The sequence below is a fragment of the Gigantopelta aegis genome, chromosome 6 (genome assembly GCF_016097555.1).
Source record: "Gigantopelta aegis isolate Gae_Host chromosome 6, Gae_host_genome, whole genome shotgun sequence".
Classification (NCBI taxonomy): domain Eukaryota; kingdom Metazoa; phylum Mollusca; class Gastropoda; order Neomphalida; family Peltospiridae; genus Gigantopelta; species Gigantopelta aegis.
The window spans coordinates 27380890-27399696 of NC_054704.1; positions in this window are offsets into that span (position 1 = coordinate 27380890).

Below are 18807 nucleotides of genomic sequence, written 5' to 3' on the forward strand. Positions count from 1 at the left end.
GCACGAACGCCGGTGAATGTCTTGCAACAGGTAGCAAGCCGAACCATCAAAACGACTCCAACTCGGGTAGAAAATGCCAGTCCCTTGTTCAGAATAGTTGCTAACAAGAAAATTTGCAATAGAAAAGTTAGGAGCCCAGTAAAACACACCAAACCACTGACAGCTGCGTCCTTCGTCAAAACTAAAATAAATGAACCATCTCAACCAGAAAAAAGAGTCAAGATAACCAGTGAAACCACCAAATTGCCCAATAAGGTAGTGAACCCACCCACTAACAACAACACCTCCCTGTACCCTGGACCATTTTATAAAGAGGTGACTATCAAGGCCACTGGTAGCTTGAAGCACCAGCCACAACAGCACAGCCAACCACCAAGCCAACCCACCCCTACACCACCAACTAACACCCATTCCAACCTAACCGCTCCACCGAACCTCGCCAACAAGTGGCTAGCCAAACTTCACCCACTTCCACCTCAGGCCACAGTTCTAGCCACTCAAAACTGATAACCCCCACCTTGAGATTGACGATGCCACTACATGGTCAAATGGATATGTTCTTATATCAACCACCACCACCGGCGACATACACATCATCATCAATGGTCGCCAACATCAGCTTCTTCCATTTGAAAGGAAGCCATGCAAATGCCAATACTGCCAACAGTGTGGGCAAGAGGCTGCAAAATACCGACATTATAGGGAACCTCACTTGTAGCCAATGTGGTTAAAAACATCCATGAAGTTCTAGAAACTCCCCCTGTACCCAACCGATACAATGTGCAAACTGTCTTAATATGCACATGGCACATGACCCCAGGTGCCATCACTACCAGAGGGCTCTTCGACAACTTAACAAACTAAACCAAGTTAGTCAAACTAAGCAAAGCAGACCTGCTTTTAGAGAACCAGAAACAGTAACTCATTACATATGCCGACAAACTTAAAACTACTGATCAAACTCAGGTTAGAGAACTCAAAACTATCATCGAACAACTAGTTAGGAAATGTCTAATATTAAATCCAGCCTGGTAACCTCTAAAAACTAAAGCTAAAACTAAACAATATATATCATCAACCATAATTTCGGGCCTGCGTAATGGGAGATACGTCTCCACACGCTCCCACTAATAATAACACAGTAAAAAAGGGCCTTAGCGTTCTCCAATGGAACGCTAAAGGTCTCCATTCAATGGGACATGGTGCTGAACTCATTCAACTAATTAGCACTAGCAACCTCAAGCCAGATATAATTTGCCTACAAGAAACATGGCTAGGAATCGGCACTAATAATAATAATAATAAAAACAAACTAAAGCATTTAAAATTCCAGGATATACTAGTTACTATAAAAATGGAGATAACAGCACCAGAGGTGGAATAGCCACATTAATTAAAAATGCCATACCTCATACTGAAATTAAATACGATTCTATTAATACAAACTTGGAAGTCCTAGGACTGCCTATTGACGTCATCAATGTTTATAGCCCACCGGGAACGGCCCATAATCAGCTAACGTTAAGAGATTACAATAAACTCATAAACTCAAACGATGACTTAATTCTTGTAGGAGATTTTAATTGTCATAGCACACTGTGGGGAGGTCTGCACTTCGACGCACAGGGAATGAATGAATGAATGAATGTTTAACGACACCCCAGCACGAAAAATACATCGGCTATTGGGTGTCAAACTATGGTAATGCAAATAAATAAAGTGATGATCAACATCAATATAAAAATTCAAAGTTTAAACAAAAACAGTGTAAAGAACTGTGCAAAAATACAAATACAAATATCACAGAATTTTACGGACACCGAATTTTACTCTAAACTTCAATTTGTGCTGTATTGGCCATTCTCAAAGAGAATGTTACACCCCTGCACCACGGTGAGGTTACAGCACGCGCAGGGGTTCGACGCACAGGGAGACATACTAGAGGAATTCATCAATACACACATCTAGTATGTCTCAACGATGGAAGTACTACTTTTATCCACGATTATCTGGGCACATCCGCCATCGACCTAACTATCACCTCTAACAATATAGGTGCAAACGCTCAATGGGAGGTGTTAGAAGCTCTCAACAGCGACCACCTCCCCATTCTAACCAGATATAAATGTAATACTACTAATACAGAAGAAGAAAAATTTATACCAAAATTTAAATTTAGTAAAGCTAACTGGGCTGGCTTTACAAGCGACTGTAGCAAAATTAAGTTAGAAACTAGCCTAAACATTGACGACGCCACTAATAAACTTACTAATAAAATAATAGAAATAGCTGAAAAGAATATTCCTAAAACTAAACCCTTCAATAAAAATAGACCAGTTAACTGGTGGACGGACGAAATTAAATCCAAATGCGGCTTTAGGAACAGGATGCGTAAAAAGACTATCACACTAAATAAAAAATAGCCAAAAACAAGTAGGTAAGCTTATCATCAATGCTAAACAAGCCAGCTGGCATAAATTTTGCGGTGAAATTAACACTAGAACATTCTAGAAGGCTATTCAAGGACAACGCGCTAATTCCACAGTCCTTCAAAAACATAAAACAGCAACTACTAATAAACAAAAGGCCGACCTTCTCAGTAAAAGTTTCAGTAAGAACAGTAGCAACGAAAATTTTCCTAAACAATTTTTTGAGAAACTTAAGAAAGAACTCTTACCAACTAATGATACTAAAACAGCAAATCACCCAACTACTGATAACTTAGAATTTAATAAACCGATAACAATGTTAGAATTAAAATCAGCTCTTAAAGCTAAAAAAAAAAAAGTACTGCCACCGGGCCTGATCAAATAAGTTAGTGTTATCGCTCTTTAACCGAATTTGGAGGGAGGGTCAAATGCCCACTGCGTGGAAACATACAAAATGCAAAAGACCATTCCCTCCCAGGGAGTACAGACCGATAACACTCACGTCCCACATGTGCAAAACCTTAGAAACTATTATTAATAAACGACTCAACAATTACCTACTCGAAAATAACCTAATAACTAATGTACAGAGCGGATTTAGAAATAAACATTCAACAATAGATCAAATAGTTAGATTACAAAATAGTATTAATGATGCATTTCGAAAATCTCATAAGGTTTTAGCAATATTCATAGATATTGAAAAAGCTTTTGATATGGTATGGCGTCAAGGTCTACTAAATAAATTACAGAGTAACTGTATTAAAGGTAATATGTTTAATTTTATCAACAATTTCATCCATAATAGATCAATCTCAGTTTGAGTGAACGGTCACTATTCAGATAGAACTGAAATAATTAATGGCATACCACAAGGTTCGGTCCTCTCACCAACCTTATTCAATATTCTTTATTAATGACATAACTAAAGCACTTAATGCTAAAGGAAAAACAAAAACGACCACGCCATTAAACACAGCACTATTTGCCGATGATTGCGCCATCTGGTGCACAGGCAACACAACCACTAATTTATTTCACCTAATGCAAGCTGATATGAATAGACTTAACAAATGGGCCCTGGTCTGGGGCATTAAACTATGAGAAACTAAAACTGTCTATATGCTTTTTAATAAAGTCAATAAATAAGTCAATAAATCAGATAATCACCAACTTAAATCAGGTGACAAAATAATTCCAAGAGTCAAAACAAATTAATTTCTAGGTGTAACTTTTGACTCAAAACTAACCTTTAGTGACCATATCATTGACATAGTCAGGAACTCAAAAAATACTCTAAACTTGTTAAGAACCATCTCACGTACCAGTTGGGGTGCGCAAACAGGCAATGCTTATGGTTTACAAAGCATGCATACTCTCCAGAATAAATTATGGAGCCCAAGCCTACAGTTGTGCCGCCCCCAAACTGTTAAATAAATTAGATGTTATTCAAAACCAAGCTCTTAGAATCATAGCTAAAGTTCCATCAAATACCAGCGGACAGAGCTTAGAAGTTGAGTTTAATATTATGCCACTGAAATATCAATATTATGCCACTGAAATATCGTCGCAATCATCAACATCTTAATTATCATCTAAAAATCCACTCTTAAACTAGATCACCCAGTTCAGGAACTCACTCCTATCATAGCTAAACCAGGACTAGTATTCAAAACCAATCAAAATCTTAATGATTCTTTCGCCACTAAAGCTAGTAAAATAGAAATAGAAGTAGCTATAGATAACACGCCAGTGGCACTATACCATATCGATCAGCCAGTCGAGTGCCACACACCATATCTAATTTAAAAAGCTACGGATTCAACTCCCATTTCCACCATTTAAGAAAATCCTGTTCGAAGCCGCAGCTAATAAAAATTACCCTGACCACATCAATTTCTATACAGATGGCTCTAAAAATCCAGATAACGGTAAGGTTGGCTTCGCAGTAGTTGAAGAAAACATATCTAAACATTCTAAACTAGTTAAATACTCCAGGCTGTCAGATAACTTACCAGTATATACAGCAGAACTAACAGCCATACATCAAGCTCTCATTTGGGTTAAAACTAAAAAAATACTCAAAAAGCGTTATCTTCTCAGTCTCAGCTCTATCCAATCACTTAAACAAATAAATCCACTAGACCAGATATTATTGCAGCTATCCACAGTATACTCCACGAACTAAACCAACTTAACCTAACAGTAGTCTTTGAATGGGTCCCAGCTCACGTTGGGATAATTGGCAATGAAGTAGCTGACTTCGAAGCCAAAACTGCACTATCAATCACTAGCAATATTACAACACTACCATTAGGAATCACAGAACTCATGTCAAAAGCAAGGAAACACTACATTAATAAATGACAGTAAAGCTGGGACCAATCACCAAACACATTGCACTACAATATCAAACCAATAGTTAACTCGGTAAGACCTAACACTCAAACCAATTAACCAAGATAAAAAGCCGTTAATTATAACCCTTCTCTTTCAGCGTTCTCATTGGTTCAACCCAGCCAATCACGGATTAGGAGCACCGCCTGTACATAACTGTTAATAAACTTCACGATTGTTGCCATTGCACTTGCACCATGTACTACCGAGAACAAGTTCTATTATAGCCATACAAGGTGAGTCACTTAGGGTCCCAGAAGAAGAGAAGAAACCAGACAACCAGCTTCACGGACAACTGGATAGATAACAAGTAAGGTTACTTAGTAAGACATTCATGTTATCAACAATTGCCATCATAGTTAAAACTTTAAGGGGGCGGGAATCGAAATTTGACTTAGTTCATGTATACAGTTATTGACATATTATTTTTTCTGTCTTTAGTCGACTCCCTACCTAAATAGATACTTTTTATTGGTAACCAAATTAAGAATGCTAAGCACTAGGCTTTTTAACCAATACTCACACTATAAGGGTACAACCCTTCAAACTAGATGGCTAGGCTAGTATAATTCCACCCTCTCCTTGTATTTCATTATAATCCAAGGTGGGGGTGGGGATGGGGGGGGGGGGGGGGGGGGGGGGGGGGGGGGGGGGGTGTGGGGGTGGTGGTGGCTTTGGATTGCCGTTGATTACACTAGAATAGGGACTTAGGACAATAGGAACAACCTTAACACCAAACTAGGATTTACAGACAGCATGCACAACCGCAACAGTACATAGGGTGCATTGACTAATGATAACAATGCACCCGCCCCATGTAATGGCCCAATAAGGAGCTGGGCAAAAGAATACCGGCTCCGAGTACACAATTGCACTGCACCCAGGGGAAGCTGGACAAAAAAATACCAGCCTACCCTATCCCACCCCCAATCTACACAATTGCACGGGTCTCCCCTGGGTTGTCATGCTACGACCAGAAGCGGTCAGGCCCTTTTTAAGGGCCCTATGGGCAACCTAGGGAGACACAACAGCATCATAGATGTCTAATTAACGAACTACTCTCGATTCACTAATGTCAAAACCTATACTAGCTCTGGAACTTTCTTTTTGACCGACCGACAACACATAAAAAAATCCCTATAAAATCCCTATAACCACATCTTTATAATTAACGGATGTAGGACAAAATGTCACTGGAAAAAATGTCAAGTCAAAATATGAACTATTAAAGTTAAAAGTGGAAGGAAGGAAGGAAGGAAGGAAATGTTTTATTTAACGACGCACTCAACACATTTTATTTACGGTTATATGGCGTCAGACATATGGTTAAGAACCACACAGTTATTGTGAGAGAAAACCCGCTGTCGCCACTTAATGGGCTACTCCTTTTCGATTAGCATCAAGGGATCTTTTATATGCACCATCCCACCGACAGGATAGTACACACCACAGCCTTTGTTACACCAGTTGTGGAGCACTGGCTGTAATCAATTAAAGTGGAATCCAGGTAAAAATGTCAACTTTGACATTATACTTAATGTGTAAAAAACCTTTTTAAAATCCTAACCATGTATTCTACGACTTTTCGTTTCACTAGTTAAACCACTGTTTGCACACCTTTGACAATGACAGCACTAAATGTGTATATAATTGTCTCAATAACACAGCATGGGTGATGTAATTTAGTTTTTTAATGACACTAACTTATTTTTTAAAAATCAAAGACAGGCTGGCTAATAAGCCATACAAGCAACAATGAAGCATTCTCTAATTATTCCAAATTTTGTAATTATAAAGAAACTCAATTTCCCAAAACCCAACACATACATCTGTTATCTCTCTTGCTCTGTCCTTTTCCTCTCTCCCTCCTCTTTCATTGTCTCTCTGTCTCTCTTCTCTCTATCTCTCATATAACACACACACACACACACACACACGTTGACATTTTGACAGATACAATATTAATGGTACACATTTTGTCCTGTATATCACTTTTTCCATGGCCGACTGATGCTCTTTACTCTGTACAATTGAATGCTGTGATAATGGAATGGTAACAAATGAGGAGTTCTATGTAGCACATGACGATGATGGTAATGTTCATTTGTAATGCACAAATGAGTTTTATTACATTCCACATGTTGTATATATCATATATGCTTATGCAACAAAAATGGCCATTTTCTTATGTTGAACCCTTTTTGGGGGTGGATGGGTATTATAATGACCAATTAGTCGATTGTACTGATTATATTAATGGTACTGAAGGTATTTTATTTGAAAATAATGAATACATTCCTACAATTTTGAGTGTGCCAAACTTTTTTTTTTTTTTTTGCAAAACGGAGTTACCTACCCTGATTATAATTTTTTTATTTTGGGGGTCAGGGCTAATTGAAGTTTTTTTTTTAATTTAAAAAAATTCTTTTAAAGGTATTTCTTCAGTATAACAAACAATCAATGTCATTCTTGTCATATTTAAAAAAGTGTCCGCGGTCCCTACTTACAGTTCACCAATTTCCACCCCTTTTTTTAAGATAGGAAATTGAAGCCTCTGAAACTGACCAGTACCCACCAAAAATGCCCATCACCCACCCTTAACATAAGACACAACCTGCCCTCAGCTGACTCCATGCCTGTATCGGTTCTGCTCATACCATGACATGGGTGTGTCAGGAAGAACTGCATCTTCTTCCATGGGAATAAATCCATAACCATTTGCAAATGACATGGTTCACCGCCACATGTATCATTTGCTGTCACCAACTTTAAATCTCCTTACGAAAACACCGAAAATCTTTCACCACTGAGCCAAATAAACGAAAAAAAAAGTTGTGGTTTTGTTTTTAAACCACTGTCCTGTCTGTCTAAACAGATGTTCCTTTTAGCACACCTGCACCATAATCCAAGCGACTGTCGTCCCAGGTAAGTGAAAATATATACCAATACACCGGTCACAACGAATCGGCGTGCAGGTAAACGCGTGCCAGTTTCAGCGTAACGGATCTCTCTGTGTCCACCACCCGGGCTGAGCTACACTTTTACTTAGACCGTGTTTTTAGGGCGCTGCCACATTTCTTCTCCTGTCACTCGGCTACAGGTACTCGCCGATATAAACTTGAACGTATTACTTGCTGGGCCTGTTCGTTTGGTGCTCCGATGCCTAGCAGAGGCCTCTTTCTCAACAGGAATGTCGACTTTAAAGGCACATGTATTCACGCTGGACTACTATGGATTCCAATGGCTGACGCAGTATCAATGGATATTATATAGATAGCTCAGTGGGCTCCTTTTGGCAGGTACACTGTATATGCAGCAATGTTAGCCTGACAGTGTGTACCACAGCTCATTGATTCAAACGGCTCACCTACACTGACACCGCAGTACCATGCGTCTGACCCAACAATGTCAAGAGCTAGGTGTGTATTAACATTAATGATAAGAGTAACTGTCACGATGAATTTGCCTGTAAAAAGGCAGAACAAAAATATTAAATGTTTTGAAAACACAACGTACATGTACAGTCAGGGTATGCACTTGGGATTTGTTTTGACTGGCCAATCGGGCCACTCACAGCAACACTTTGACTCGCCCGTACAACTTTTGAATGGCCCGCGATCGAATTTCGTTAAAAAAAGAACTTACTTAAATTGCAGTTTAAAAACATGTATCATATCATATAAACAATAATAACAAAAAAGAGGGAAACAAAACTTGTTTTATTTTTATTTTGTTTGGGGAGAGGGTGGTTTTTGTTTTGTTTGTTTTGTGTGTGTTTTTTTTATCCCACTGCCCCCTTTCCTTTCTCTCCTTTGAATTCTATCTCATTTCTTCCCGATCTGTCCATCTCCACATCCCAGTCCTCGTCTCTCCGACCGAGACAGGTGCTTGTCTCTTGTGGCTATATGTGCTACACACCTGCTATTCCCCATCAGCTTTTAGCTGCGGGCTTAGTCTGACCACCTCGGGGAGTATTCAGTAATTACTTCTGGCATTATTAAGAGGCACTTGTAACTACCTACTATGGGAACGTGGTAACTTCGGACTTTGGTAACTTCGGCCTAGTAACTTCGGACCCGAGTAATCTCGGCCCCAGGTAATTTTTTCGGATCGGTAATCTCGGCCTCTGTATTAATGAAAGCAACTTATATCTGGGTTATACGCAAACGAAAGTTTGTTTAAAACAACCTGATATTATTATTTCAAGATGAGTTTATTTAATTAAACATTATTATATATTCATTGTACATTTTGTTGTGTATATTTTGTTTATTAACTTTTAAACATTTATTCTGCTCATACCCCGTCCCCTTCTTACTATGGTTTGATTTGGTAGGTGTTCCTGATTTTAATCAGATGCTATGCCCACATTAAGCATGTTTTAATCCTCGGCATTTTAATACCTATCAAACAATCCGAATTTAGCCATTGGTGAATAATGCATTGAGAGGTCATTTAGTGTATGTGAACTGTAATCTGGACGTGTGGTCTACAATTCTCTGACAACTGTGAACTTTCAGTTTAATTTTAGAAACTGAATGCCTAGATTACTGATTAATAAAAATAGTGCTTAATCGTTTATATAATATTTGATGTTATCACAAATTGTTTTAGTTTATTGATGTAAGCATATACATTTTTAAAAACGCAACATTTATTTATTCTGGATTTTACTTTTACGTATGGAATATATATATATATATATATATATATATATATATATACACACACACACACACACACAGATATATATATAGTTGGTTAGTATATATTTTATATTCACGACGCGTAAAGTATGATGATAATTGTCCCTCAGATATCTCTAGAGTATGTACTATTAAACTGGATTTTAAACACAACCGGTAAAAACTGTCTTAACAAAATATTTTTAAATGTTTTGAAAATAAAGATATATATGAAATTGAAACTTCTTGTTTTTATTTACTAGAAATAAAATATACTCTTCAAAAGAAGAAACGCAAAACCACATTGTCGTAACATTTGGAGAATTGATTTAATTATTGAATGGTGAGTCCGATAATTACCAAATGTTGGAGGATTGTTCACAATTCACTCTAGTCCATTGTGAGTAAGTGATAGGACACACCACCAAGGTCAAGGTCATCTGGAGTCAATACCGGGTGTGGCCTCCGCGTGTGTTGACAACTGCCTGGCACCGCCTGCCCATTGAAGCAACCAGAGTACGGATGACGTCCCGGGGGATGGTGGCCCACTCGGCCTGCAAGGCTGCTGCCAGCTCGGGCAGGGTCTGGGGCTGTGGTTGTCGCTGTCGGAGGCGTCGGTCCAACTCGTCCCATAGATGCTCAATTGGGTTCAAATCCGGTGATATCGATGGCCAAGGAAGGACATTAATGTTGTTGTTCTGTAGGAAAGCCGTTGTGAGACGTGCTGTGTGAGGCCTGGCGTTGTCATGTTGGAACACTGCGTTGGCGTTGGCCATAACTGGAACGATGTGTGGCCGGAGGATCTGGTCAATGTAGCCCTGTGCATTCAGGTTGCCCTGCACGTGGACCAGGTCAGTTCTGCCAGTGTGTGAGATGGCTGCCCACACCATGACACTACCCCCGCCGAATCTGTCCACTTCCTGCACGCAGTTTGCCGCATAACGTTCACCACGACGCCTATACACGCGACATCTTCCATCATGACGTCGGAGCAGAAATCGGGACTCGTCACTGAACCACACCTGTCTCCATCGCAGTTGAGGCCATTGTCGATGAATCTGGCACCACTGCAGTCGGAGTCGACGGTGTTGTAGTGTTAAGATGACACCTCGAACTGGACGTCTGGCACGAATTCCTACCTCACGTAGGCGGTTCCGTACGGTCTGGTCGGATATCCTGCGCAAACCTGGTATTGCTGCGGCTGTGGAGGTGGCAGTAGTCAATCGTTCCCGAAGGTGGCGTACCCGGATGTAGCGGTCCTGCCCGGGGGTAGTGACCCGTGGTCGACCGGATCTAGGGAGGTCACGTGTTGATCCATGTTGCTGGTAACGGTCCCACAGTCTGGAGATGGTGCTTGGGGACAAATGGAATGCCCTGGCAACGGCCGTTCTGGATTCGCCTGCGTCTAGTCGGCCGATGGCATTGTTTCTCTGCGGTTCACTGAGACGTGGCATGTCCTGGATTGTCAACTGTCGGCCAGATACAGAGGCCAGGCAAGCGAACACCCTGCACTTTTATACTGTCGGTGTTCATGTTGCACGTGCAGACAACGCACGTGCAGTGGTGACATGGTTTGCACGTGGCTGCGTTTTTGCGAATATTCACATTTTGGAACTTTATTGTACAGTAGCTGCGTTTTATCGAATGTAACCGTGGGAATGTGTTTGGGACATGCAATGACCTTATATTCACAAAGCATGAACCGGTAGAAAACATAAAATCGGAGTTATAACCCATTTGTACCCTTTTGCGTTTCTTTTTTTGAAGAGTATATATGTACAACTGGGTATATGTCCCATACTTTTTGAGAAATATGCGTATTGAAATGAACGTTTGAACTGCATATGCCATAAAATAAAAAAAACGTATTTCATTTCAACTATTTTTGTGCTTATATTCAATTAAGGTTCAAGCACACTTGTTATGGCACACACCTCAGTGGTTAATTGTTAGTATATATATATATATATATATATATATATATATATATATATATATATATATATATATATATGTTATTGAGTGTAGTGGTCTTACATCTATCTACCCGTTGTGCCCTTAAGAACTCACTCTGGGCTGGAGCCGGTACCGGGATGCGAACCCTGTTATGGCACACACCTCAGTGGTTAATTGTTAGTAGATATATAGGAACGTGGTAACTTCGGACTTTGGTAACTTCGGACCCGAGTAATCTCGGCCCCAGGTAATTTCGGACCGGTAATCTCGGCCTCTGTATTAATGAAAGCAACTTATATCTGGGTTATACGCAAACGAAAGTTTGTTGTTAAACAAACTGATATTATTATTTCAAGATGAGTTTGTTATTTAATTAAACATTATTATATATTCATTGTACTTTTGTTGTGTATTAGTTTATTAACTTTTAAACTTTTATTCTGCTCATACCCCGTCCCCTTCTTACTATGGTTTGATTTGGTAGGTGTTCCGGACTCAGTATCCGTACAAATAATGATGTTGAAGGGTGGCACAACAGACTAAATAAACGTGATCGCCCACATATGCCATTTTATATGCTGATTAGCCTGCTATTCGAAGAGGCCAGATTGGTACCCTTGCAAGTTCGATTGGTGAGCGAGTCAAAACTGAAACGTCACCAAGAAAAGAAATACCGGGATCTTCAAAGAAAAATCTTTAAGTACTGGGGAGAATATGTGGAAGGCACACGTAGTGCGCTGCAACTTCTACGTTCATATTCCAAATTAAATGGACCCGTCCGGTAGAATGAGATATGTGGTCTACAATTCTCTGACATCTGCGAACTTTCAGTTTACTTTTAGAAACTGTATGCCTAGATTACTGATTAATAAAAATAGTGCTTAATCGTTTACATAATATTTGATGTTATCACAAATTGTTTTAGTTTATTGATGTAAGCATATAAATTTAAAAAAACGCAACATTTATTTATTCAGGATTTTACTTTTACGTTTGGAATATATATATATATATATATATATATATATATATATATATATATATATATATATATATATATATATATATATAGTTGGTTAGTATATATTTTATATTCACGATGCGTAAAGTATGATGATAATTGTCCCTCAGATATATGTAGAGTATGTACTATTAAACTGGTAAAAACAAAATATTTTAAAATGTTTATAGAATAAAGATATATATGAAATTGAAACTTCTTGTTTTATTTACTAGAAATAAAATATATGTACAACTGGGTATATGTCCCATACTTTTGGAGAAATATGCGTATTGAAGTGAACGTTTGAACTGCATATGCAATAAAATGAAAAAACGTATTTCATTTCAACTATTTTCGTGCTTATATTCAATTACGGTTCAATCACATTTGTTATGGCACACACCTCAGTGGTTAATTGTTAGTAGATATATGTTATTGAGAGTGTTAATGAGAAAAAAGGAGGATGTAGTGGCCTTACATCTACCCGTTGTGCCCTTGTGTCACTCTGGGCTGGAACCGGTACCGAGATGCGAACCCTGTACCTGTCATCCTTGTAAGACCGACGTTTGCTTAGGCACTGCGCCGTCGAGACCAGTAGAAAAATGTCATCGGAATTCCTCTTAACTAAGCCGATGGGGTCCGAGATTACTCGGGTCCGAAGTTACCCCTATTCGATATATATATGTTATTGAGAGTGTTAATGAGAAAAAAAGGAGGGTGTAGTGGTCTTACATCTACCCGCTGTGCCCTTAAGAACTCACTCTGGGCTGGAGCCGGTACCGGGATGCGAACCCTGTACCTGTTTTACTTGTAAGACAGACGTTTGCTTAGGCACTGCGCTGTCGAGACCAGTAGAAAAATGTCATCGGAATTCCTCTTAACTAAGCCGATGGGGTCCGAGATTACCTGGGGCCGGGATTACTCGGGTCCGAAGTTACCAGGCCGAAGTTACCCCTATTCCCTACTATGCACCCCTACTACCGGCTGTCGTTAGTTAGTGCCGTGGGTCAGACCAGCTTTATTAGCGGCAAAGGACGAGGATGCCAGGTGGGTGCAAGGAAATACACAGAGACTGCAACCGTGGAGGAAGTTGAGACAGGTAGGCGATAGTGTGGACAGCTCAGAAGACAGAGTCGGAGGAAACAGACACAAAGGGTCGAAACGGATTGAAATCGTGGACTGTTTTAGTTTTATTAGAAACTGTTGTAATTAAATTATAATTATTATGTTGTCCCTGGGGTAGCTTCTTCTTCCATTTTCTTTAGGACAGTAGTCTTGTGTGCCTCACTCTCTTCGTGTAACTGAAAGAAGATGTTAACAAACTGAATCACAATTGACAACATTCAGCAGGCTTTTGTTCATTTTATTCATGCAATATACTGATATTGCTGTTACATACTGCATACTTATTTAATGTTATAATATATATTTTAAACATTATCAGTGATACTGTGAAACTCAACTTTTAGGCCTTAAAAATTATCTTTAAAAGATTATCATTTGCCACACGGGGTTGGTAAATGTGTGTGTGTGGGAGGGGGGGATGCTCCATCCCCAATCAGGAATTTGTTTGCCTTTAGTTTATAAATTTGTTTTCTAAAATGTTGGTTGCCCACCCCTACTCCCATCGGATCCCCCACCAGTGCCACCCCCTGTACATATAAAACACATGGGGAAAATGGGTGCTCACCCCACATACCCATCAATCGAAATTGATGGCTACTACATAGATACGATAACGTAGCGCCGACATCGACACGGTCTACGTAGGCGAAAGTTTCCGTTACAATACCGTAACTAGCTACTACAGTGCTTTCAAGTTATGTAAAACCTATAATTATGGTTGCTAAATACAGATTACTTACCATAATTTATATTACATACCTTTATACTTTCCATCTTCATTGTGGAACATCCCTTCAGAAACATACTGGCATTGCCCCATGCACTGTGAACATGGTGCTTTAGGTAGTACTAAACCAAATAACTTCCGGCTGGGTCTAAGTGCGAGATGCACCAAACTTTTTATAGATAAGTGAACACACCAAGTCCTGTGATAAAAAACCCCGTTAATTCTGTGCGAAACTAGGGGTGTTGTGAAAACATCTGGTTATACCGAAAATTAGCCATGAAAGGTACCATTTTCTGCAGTTAATACTTTGATGTAGGGGTTGTAGTACTGATATTCATGGGTCATAATTTGGTTGATAGGAAAGAGTCCAACACGTACCCCTCTATATCAAAGGTTCTAAAGACTAACCCTAACCCTATCCCTGAAACTACCTTAACCATTGAAAGGGAAAGAAAGAAATGTTTTATTTAACGACGCACTCAACACATTTCATTTACTGTTATATGGCGTCAGACATATGGTTAAGGACCACACAGATTTTGAGAGGAAACCCGCTGTCGTCACTACATGGGCTACTCTTTCCGATTAGCAGCAAGGGATATTTTATTTGCGCTTCTCACAGGCAGGATAGCACAAACCATGGCCTTTGTTGAACCAGTTATGGATCGCTGGTCGGTACAAATGGTTTACACCTACCCATTGAGCCTTGCGGAGCACTCGCTCAGACAAACACATAGACACATGCATTAAAATGCACAACACACATACATACATAAATATACACATGCGTGCGCGCGCACACAAAACACGCACATAGACGCAAACACGTGAAACTTTGTTTCGGTACACATTTATCAAAGAGGAGAGTTTAGCTGGGGGAGGGGTCGGGTGGGTGTCTATTTTATATTTATTATTATTTTTATTATTATTATTATTTGCAGTTTTGTTAGCAACTAGCAGGTGAAAGTTTCTATTTAACAATCCTAACGTATAAAACGTCATTCATTTGTTGTTGGTTTGTTTTTGTTTGTTTGTTTTTTTTGGTGGGCTTTTGTTAGTAACTAAAATGCAGGTTAAAGTTCCTATTTAACAATCCTACCATACCAAACGTCTAGTATTTTGTTTTGTTTTTCTGGGGTTTGTTAGTAACTAAAATGCAGGTGAAAGTTCCTAGTTAACAACCCTAATGCATAAAATATCACGTCATTTCTCACTACAACCACTTCGATATAAATTATAAGCGTTAATTACAAAATAATAATATTTTAAAATATATTCACACGTGAAATAGAAACATCTACATGTTACAGTCATAGTATTCCCGATTTAAAAATAGTCCACAGTCAATCTTAGACACGTCTATCTGTTCGTGTTGGACTTTCCCAGTTCCTCGAGAATAGATATATTGATTTGAATATGTGACTGGGCTGATGCATTGTTCTTTGACTTGACAATATAGAAAACTTGTAATATTACACTTTACATGTATTGATATGAATACGTGACTGGGCTGGTGCAATGTTCTTTGACGTAACAATATAAAAAACGTTGATCACACTTTATGGTTTTCGCACAGTAAAAGTACATATTTTTAGTTTGATATATAGCTGTCTTTTATAATGTCATCTTGCTAAGGTGTTTGTGTGTGTCTTGGGGGTCGTGTCGGCAGATTTATGTCCATACTGATCCCACCTCTAATGTGGAAACAGGGTCTTGAGACCCATAAGTCAGTCAGTCTCTCTCTCTCTCTCTCTCTCTCTCTCACACACACACACACACACACACACACACACCCCAACCGGATCCGCAACTGCTTTATATGATGCTGGTATAGGGTTGAATCTTTTTTTTTTTTTTATTGGAAATTTCCAGTCACATGACAAGGACAAGCTCGAGATGTGATTTATTATTATACTTGTATACAGGTGACTAAGCAGAAAAACAAACAAGAAACGGTGTCTATTGTCAAGTGGTTAAGCTGTCGATCGATAGAGAGAGAGAGAGAGAGAGAGAGAGAGAGAGATTTTTTGTTTGCAAAGTGATGGTATTTTGAGATCTATTCATATATATATTATATATATATATATATATATATATATATATATATATATATATATATATAATGTTGCTATCATATTTTATTCCCGATTTTAAAAGTAGTATATTTTATATTCACGATGCGTAAAGTATGATGATAATTGTCCCTCAGATATATCTAGAGTATGTACTATTAAACTGGATTTTAAACACAACTGGTAAAAACTGTCTGAACAAAATATTTTAAAATGTTTAGAAAATAAAGATATATATGAAATTGAAACTTCTTGTTTTATTTACTAGAAATAAAATATATGTACAACTGGGTATATATCCCATACTTTTGGAGATATATGCGTATTGAAATGAACGTTTGAACTGCATATATGCCATAAAATGAAAAAAAGTATTTCATTTCAAGTATGTTCGTGCTTATATTCAATTAAGGTTCAAGTACATTTGTTATGGCACACACCTTAGTGGTTAATTGTTAGTAGATATATGTTATTGAGAGTGTTAATGAGAAAAAAGGAGGGTGTAGTGGCCTTACATCTACCCGTTGTGCCCTTAAGAACTCACTCTGGGCTGGAGCCGGTACCGGGATGCGAACCCTGTACCTGTCATCCTTGTAAGACTGACGTTTGCTTAGGCACTGCGCCGTCGAGACCAGTAGAAAAATGTCATCGGAATTCCTCTTAACTAAGCCGATGGGGTCCGAGATTACTCGGGTCCGAAGTTACCACGTTCCGTCCAGTCAATCTTACAAACACGTTTCGTTTTCCATGTTGCACTTTCTCAGTTCCTCGAGAATAAATATATTGATTTGAATGTGGACTGGCCTGCCGCGATGTTTGTTCAGAGTTGGCAATGTAGTAATAGTATGATAACACGGTTGGTTAGATACGCTTTATTATTCCGTCGTGGGGTGGGGGTTGTGGGTGGGTTGGGTGTAATGAGGGAACGTTTTAAAGATGAGAATATATGAGTAAATATCAATCTGATTACTTGTATACAGGTGACTAAGCAGAAAAACAAACAGAAAACATTTCAGCCTGTGATACCCACCCTCCCCCACCTCTCTCATTTTTAATGGTGTATCTATTAACAGAATGGTGTATCTATTAAAAATGTGGCATCACTGATAAGTTATTCTGGTGGACCCTTCATATACAGATACACATGTATATATTGTAAATTTGTAAATTCAACTGTGACGTCAGGGACACAGGTTATTGTGGTGAACCCTTTGGTCTCACTACACAGTTGACTTCCGGGTGAGAGTTGATCGATAACGGATCCACAATAGTTCCTAATTGTGACTCATATTATGGTTCACATATTCACTTCCAGGAAATGGCGAAGAATTAAAACAATATGTATGTTTAATGGTAAGCCTTCTGGCTGTATTTTGCCCCTATTGTTTTGTAATATTGTGCATTGACCTTTTGGGACATGGGTGTATAGCGCAAGAGACAGGCGGAGTGAATCGGTTAATGAACCGCCTGTTCGGATCGGTACTACAGCCAGATGCGGTCATATAGCAACAAAAAAACTGAGACGGAAATGTTCTCAATTTTGGAGTGAAACTAAATGCTTATATAATGTATGTTCATAATGGTGTATGTTGTTAGTGCCAATGAGAACCCATTCTATTGGCAATCTTCATTTGAAGTTGTGCAATTTAACATGGGTTTCAATAGCAGATGACATCCGTGTAGTGAGAACTAAACAATCTTTCTGTGAAAGAGCGTAGCGGAATGTGACGAGTTGTTCCGATTGAACCTACGAATACATTTACGTGGCCGAGGTTTTCCAAATACATAATCAAAAGCGGCCGAGGCATTCCGAATGGATTTATTGTTCGATAGACTGGGGAAGTAATCGCTATTATGTCCTATATGGGTTTGGTTGCGCAGATACTAATAGGAAACCAGTTGAAAACAATAAATAAATAATAACTTTCCGATCTCTTACAAACATTAGTTATTTGCATTTTAATACATAATATGCGGAAATTTTCGGTCGCCAGGTGATAAGGTTTTAACTTGCCCGACGCTATTTTGACTCGCCATTGGCGATCGGGCAACCGTAAAGTGCACACCCTGCTGTGAAATAGCCAATCAGAGTCCTGTTGCCCACGACTTTCGTCTTGTGTTAGGCCTACAAGCATTAATTTTTAATGCCAGTGGCGGATCCAGAAAATCCATTTTGGGACGGGGGTGAGGGTGGTGGTGACATGTAGTCGAAGGCCACACACGTACTTGAAGGGATTCCTCGGATTTTCCAACATAAAAAAAAATAAAAATAAAAAAAAATATATATATATATATAACTGTCGCAAAATGTAGGGGGGGGGGGGGGGGGAGAGGCAAAACTACCAGTGGGAAAGAGCATCATCATATTATTTTTGTTGAAAACTACATAGCACTGGTGCAATACAGTAAGCTA